Source organism: Oryzias latipes, chromosome 14, assembly GCF_002234675.1.
Source record: "Oryzias latipes chromosome 14, ASM223467v1".
Lineage (NCBI taxonomy): Eukaryota > Metazoa > Chordata > Actinopteri > Beloniformes > Adrianichthyidae > Oryzias > Oryzias latipes.
In genome coordinates, this window is record NC_019872.2 from 26484564 (window position 1) to 26491574 (window position 7011).

Consider the following 7011-nt stretch of genomic DNA (forward strand, 5'->3'; position numbering starts at 1 on the left):
TGCAAGGCATTTGTGATGGAGGGAGGACGATGCTAATCGCTGGACAAGACTAGAAAAGAGGAGGATGAGCCGCTTTGAGCGCCATAGGCGTTGATCCTGAAGAGCGAATGCTTTCTTCAGTTCTTGTCTTTTTTTTCTTTTTTTTTTGAATCGATGCTTGAAGACGCTGCTCTTGGTCCTCCATCTGACTCATATTTAGAGCATTATTCATGTCATGAATAAACAAGAAGGCGAGGAACAAATAAAAACTGACATGCATCCAGAAGCTGATAAATATTAGATGGAGCAGTCATGGCTTGGGATTTTACCAGTTCATAATTAGAGCGCTGATGCAGCGAGGCCCTCAGCATGGGTCTAATAGGGGGTTTCAGCAGGTTGAGCAGAGCAGTGACTCAAAATCACAGAAAAACTGCTGCATTACTTTGGTGATTCATGCCTGACATCGCAAACGGAAGCATGGTTATCCAACTTCAAAAAATCTTCAGTAGCAGTCATCTGCGTCTGTAAAAATCTGCTTTTTTTTACTGCAACTGTTTTCTTTTTTTTCTGTTAATTTAAAGTTAAAATAAATAAATAATCCTATTCAAAAAGTTGTATTTTTTCAACCAATAAGTCCTTGGACGTATCTGGCATTTTTTCCGCCGCACAGCAAAGTTGCTTTTGGAATGTTCTGTTGAAGGATTCTTTGGCGAAACACATATTTGCTGAACAAAGCGACTTTTCAGTCATTTTTCCTCCGTGTCATGAACGTGGCCCAGCCTTGGCTTCCTCTGGGACCTCGTGGTACAATCCCCTGCAGTCCTTTTCTGCCAGACAAAAGAGCTTAAAGGGTGCTGCAGAGCTTTTCTGTTGGCATCTTTGTAACAATGCCCTCCGAACCTGTTTCATTATAAAGAATGCTACACGTTTGCTTTGTGTAACCTCCTAATGGGTCTATTACCTTCTTTTTTTTTGTCGAGCAGGAGGAAACCCTTTGGCTAATAAAAGGACTTCGTGAAGCTGCTATAAAACTCTTGGAGGACACATTTTTCATTTGATAATCATCACAAAACAATGCAGGAAAACTAAACTCCTGTTAAACTTGAATATATACTACCTACTTGCAAAATACAAGTCATTCTATCAGTCATTTTTGTCATTCTGGAGCTGCTCGGAGGTGGAGCGGTGCAATCCTGGCATGGTTTTTTTGTATGTGGAGTTTGCACGTTCTCCCATGTATGCAGTCGATTCACTCAGGACAACACATATAGTCTGGGATATAACCCATAAACCATAAAATATCACGCCCTCAAGCGTCTGGCTGAAGACTTCCCACCCCTTCCTTATATATAGTCCTGTTTGCGCCGTCTTCTCTCCGTTCTTAACGCTCTTCTCCATTTAACAAAAGGTCCAGTCACATGTACATTTTGCATGTTTTCCATGTATGAAATGTTGGTCTTTTGTGATATGGGCGTAATTTTTAAGCCTTTTTTTGCGTTCGTCATCCGTCGATGTGCGCAGATGTCCGTCAAGGGTTTCAGCTGAAGAAAAAAAAAAACAATAGAAACCAAAAGAAAAATACAGATAAATTTGCTTCTGCTCTTCTGCAGCTTCTGCTGTCTTAGTACACAATGTCTGTGTTTGTGTCAGACAGTGGAACAGAAAAACGGGATATTGTGTTATTTACCAGCCCACTGAAAGTAGGATGTCCCCAGTTCCATCAAAGACAGTTTTGATAAAGCTCTCCAAAGGCCTGATGAAAATATTTCAGAAAGGTGTCATCAGGAAAAAAGCAGCTCTGAGAGTAGTTGATCTTTGAGAGACAGGACAGAGACAGGAAAAGAGTCTCAGGCAAGTTTCTTCATAGTTTTTCTGTAAAATAAAAGGCTTTTTTTAGTGAAAACAATGAGACTAAAGTTGTGCTAAAAGTTGAGAGTTTAGGAACTCTTTTTAAAGGGATTGAACTCATCAGCTTATCTGTTAAATAGTGAAATTCTGGCGTTTTGGTTGGGTTCTTTTGCCGTGCAGCAGATGCTTTAGCTGACCCGTCAGCAGCCTTTCAGCTAATGGAAATTGTGCGTGATTGCTGTTTACCATTATGGAAAAATATTTTCAAAGGTTGTCTGGCCTGTTTACACATTCAAGCCCTAAGCAGTAGTATGCGCACTTTCTCTTTTCAGCAACATTTTATACACTTTTTAGTTATTCCTCTTATTCCACTTGTTTTTCTCCCCTTTTTTGTTGGATGGAGTTCTGTTTGTAAGCCAGGAGAGTTCTTCAAATTTACCAGTTCATGTAACATATGGACTCAACTCTGCAGAAATGTTTATTCTCATCAATGATGGCATTATTATTTAAAAAAAAAAACATAATCTAAAATGGCCAATTTTATATAAAGCTTCAATAACTTTATTGCTCCTTTTCACTGAAATAAGAAATGGCAGAACAAGAGCTTCAACTTAAAGAGAGACTCCAATCCTCTTTTGATCAATTTTTTATCTTTTAATTTTCATTATGTTTTTTTTAGCTCAGATGAAAAAACTTTATTTTTATAGGACAGAGTAGCTGAGTTTCCATCACACATATCCGGAAAACTTTATTGAAATTCTGGAAATGTTGAAAAAACACAATTTCCCAATTACACTGTTCCATTAAATCATAGTTATGGGAATAAACACAAACCAACTCCAGCGAAAAGTCATTGAAAAAACATGTTGAGTGATGCGTACAATACTTTGATTGACAGGAGATACATTCACATTTCTGCCACGGCACTAGCGCTCATCATCATCTATCAAAGGAGACGTCGGTGTCTTATTCCGGCCACGAAGCAGCGAGCTCTTTTCGCGTGGGAGGGGCCGCGGATGAAACCATTTTGGTAAATGGTGGTTGGGGATTTTCCAGAGGAGCTGTGGATCCAACAATTCCACATGACACGCTCAACTTCTGATGCGCTGTGGGACCTTTGGTTCCGTCCGCTGTGAAGTGCCCAAAGCGGCTAGTTCCCACCAAGAAATGCATTGCATTTATATTTTAAAAAAAGCTTTTCCTTTGCCGTTTTGCGAAATATGTCAATTTCAATCCGCCTTGAAAAACTGCCTCCTCCAAGCTCAAAAGCGTTTTTTCGTTGAATACGAGTTATTTCAAAGTTGCCGTGTTTCCATTTAGCAATTTTATTATCTCAATTCTATATTATTGTTATTGTTATCGTTGTTATTATTATTGCAATTTCATAGCCAGTGGAAACACAACTAGTTTCTGCAGAGCGGCAGGAGTTCATTGGAAACTCACCTCTGAGTTGTGGGTGGGACTGTTTGCAAAACTATAACATATCACAACATATCACCCCAATTTTAAAATCCCTGCATTGGCTCCCCATATGCTTCAGGACTGATTTTAAGATACTTTTAACAGTTTTTAAATGTCTTAAGGCCTAAGGCGCTACGGCTTCATCCATCCATCCATCTATCCATCCATCCATCCATCTTCTTCCACTAATCTGGGACCGGGTCTCGGGGGCAGAAGTCTAAGCAATGATTCCCAGACTTCCCTATCCCCAGCCACTTCCTCCAGCTCCTCTGGGGGGACCCCGAGGGGTTCTCAGGCCAGTTGAGAGACGTAGTCCGGGGCCTCCGCCTAGTGAGACATCCCTGAAACACCTCCCCAGGGAGTCGTCTAGGAAGCATCCGGACTAGAGGCCCGATTCACCTCAACTGGCTCCTCTCTATGTGGGGGAGAAGCGGTTCTACTCCGAGCTCTCTGCGGGTGACCGAGCTTCTTGTATTCGGAACCTCGTTCATTCGGTCACGACACAGATTTATTGACCATAGGTTCTCACTCCTGAATGACACCCCAAGACATTTAAACTCCTTCGCTTGGGGCAGGAACGCTAAGGCTCCTCCCTAACCCTTGTGCTATCTTATGGGGTCCAGATGACCCCACCCTTACATTGACGTGTTATCCCTACCATGACAAAGGTGGATAAAGGTGAAGAGGATTTCATGTAATCCATGGACACCAAATCATTGAAGAAAAAAGGTTTAGCGCACTGTCTTGTGGGGTCTAGATGACCCCACTCCCAATGTTAAAAATGCCTTGGATAGCATAAAGGTTAAATAAACACTCTTGGACACCACTACAGCTTCAACTGCCCCTATGATTGGAGCAACACGGAGGAGCCAGAGGGGTAGGGAAGCAATTCGGATTCAGCCTTTGGCTTAAGCTCAGTTGCTTCTCTTCTGTTGTCTGGACTGCATCTGTCAAGCCGATTGTTGGGAAAGTTGCTGCTTTCTTCCGCTCACTCTTTCGAGAAGCAACGACTAAAGGAATTTATTGAACCCACCAAGGTATGTTATGCATGCATCAGAGAGGTTATTAGCCCAAAGTCTGGGTCTGTTGCCTTTGAATCGTTAAGTAAGGGGTGAGTGTTTGAAGTTCCTTGATATAATGATCCATGGCAACTCAGAGAGTTCAAAGTAAATTGGCACAAGTGAAAAAAAGGCTTTTCTGCCACTGAACAAAATAGAGAAATCAGCCAGCTATGTTTAATAGAATTTTCATAAGTGCTTTACCAGCCTCTCACACGGGTTATCTAAGATAATGGCTGAACGGGTTCATTACCTCGTTGTCAAATTAAATTTTTTCTTCTCCTGCGGGAAGATTGGATAGTGATTACTGATCTAACCCAAAGAAGACTCCACCTTTCTCAGTGACTGAAGAGAGGCCTCCAATGACAGCAAAATGACTCCATTTCATCTCTCAGGGCTGATTATTAGACACTGTTCTGGAGAACGTTTCAGAAAGCCAGCTGTTTGTTGTTGGTTTCTTTTTTATTCTTCTCTTTGTGTGATTCTTGAGTGAAACATCTCTTGAAATGATTATGCAGAATCAAAAAAAAAGCGGCAAACAAAGCCATCACAATCAGCGAACTGGAGTGAATTATGGTTTTTTCTTCCCCTCAGAAAATGAAATTGGTAAATTGTGTGGAAGACAGAGGAGACACTCTAAAATCAAGAAAAATATACGGCTGAGATTTTTTTGATATTTACAGTTCAAAGCTGTAATTCAGTTTGGAAGCACTTCATGTTTGTTCTGTTTAGATTGTAACATGTTTTTCTGCAGCGAACTGAGCTTTAACCCAGTAAAGACATCAAGGACAGAAATTCAGTTTTTTTTTTACTTAAGATCTTTTTTAAAGATCCACTCTGATGAAAACTTTTTTTGGTGTTTTTAACATGTTTTTGTGGCATTTCTGAAAATGGAGGACATATAGGAAGATGATTTAACGTAAAAATGCATTTCTGAGTCGTTTATTTAAGTTGTTGTGAATCAGAAACAGGTGAAACATTATTATTTAAAAATAGCTTATCTGTGACGTATAAATACGCCACAAGCTTCCTGCTCTGCTCCATTCTAAAGCATCCCCTTGCAGAGAAATATATCCATGTACATTGTTTTCCTCGTCTGAGCTGGAATCTGGATCTAAACTGTACGGCTGGATAGCTCCGACATTGCTCGCCATTTTTGTTGCACCAGTAATGTGACGGGAAGTGGGGATGGGCGTCCTCACCAACGGTCTCACCCACAAGTCAAATTTCAAATGAACTCTTGCCACTCTGTAGAATCAATGTCCTGGAAAACGGCTTAATCGTAATTAAAAGACCTCTGGGAACTATTTTAAAATAAAATAAAAAAGATGTCTTTAAAGAGGCTTTAAACCCTTTGACGAAATCCACCCAAAAAGTTGCAATATCTTTTTTATTATGAGATATATAGTATACATTTTAGGGGTGCAACAAATGAATTGATTAATCAATTAATCCATTTATCCAACCAGATTAGTCTGTCTGAAGGAAGCTATTCATCAAACTGAATTGACCTATACCATAAAAAATCATCCGAATCCAAAAATGAAAGGAATCGTCCATAATCTATCTTGGGAAAAGCCTTTTGGCCTCCAATTAAACAATTTCGAAAATAGACCATACTTGAGTACCAAAAAACACAGAAATAATGCTAAGTGTGAGTTATAAGAGCGTAAGCCCAATGTTGGCTGCACTTACTTCTAACGTATGGATGATGCCGTCGCATGGTGCCGTTCAGCCACCCTAGTCTTTAGTAAGGTGCCAGTACTGGCTCCTTACGGTCGGGTCACACAGCCACTACGTACATTTTGTGCATGAAGCTCGGAAGAAAATTGGTCATATGTGACCATATGTGACAAAAAGTGTGGTCCGTACGCGAAATTTTGTATGGACGTATCACAAATAAACCACATTAAAACCTTAAAAGAGATATGAACAAACCACGCAAAACACAACTGTAACTACAGTTTAGATACATTATGGTAAAATTTTGCTTGACTTTATTGGGGGGGCGGGTTATATATATATATATATGAGCCATTCTTTGACGACTTGTCTTTTTCTCTGCAGACACTTGTTTTTTTGGTTTTGGTTTTTTTTGCACAGCTTCTCCTAAGAAAATGAAAGAAAACAGTGTCGCGTCCTTAACGGTTTGGTTTGGAGTGGGGGAAAAAAGGCTGCTTGCTCTTGTCAGAGGCTGGCCTTCAGGATGAGGGGAGCACAAAGTAAAGTTCAAAAAAGAAAGTAGCTGAAAAGCCTCAGAGAGCCCCCTCAGAAAACAGTTTCTTTTACCCCTCTGTGAGGAAGAGTTACATCAGACTCCTCTTCTGAGGATGTGCAGGGTCTACAAATAGGTAGCTTCAAAGAAGTGGAAGTGCCACCTGTTTGATGAGTTTAACTTTAATCATCAAAGTGGAATGGGTGGAGTGAAGAACTGTGCATTTAAATGTGATTTAAGGTAAATTTGACGATGTATATCACTGAAAATTGTTGGGGGAAAAATTCTGTAAGGCATCTTTCATCAAAAGGATTTACCACCATTTTTAAATGTTAGTTAGATTTAAGCAGAAAACCACATCGAAGTGGTTCTGTATGAAACTTCACTTTGACGCGCTGCTCTGATCTTTGACTCTGTCCTGAGGGGAAATATGCTTGAAGTTCTTGAACA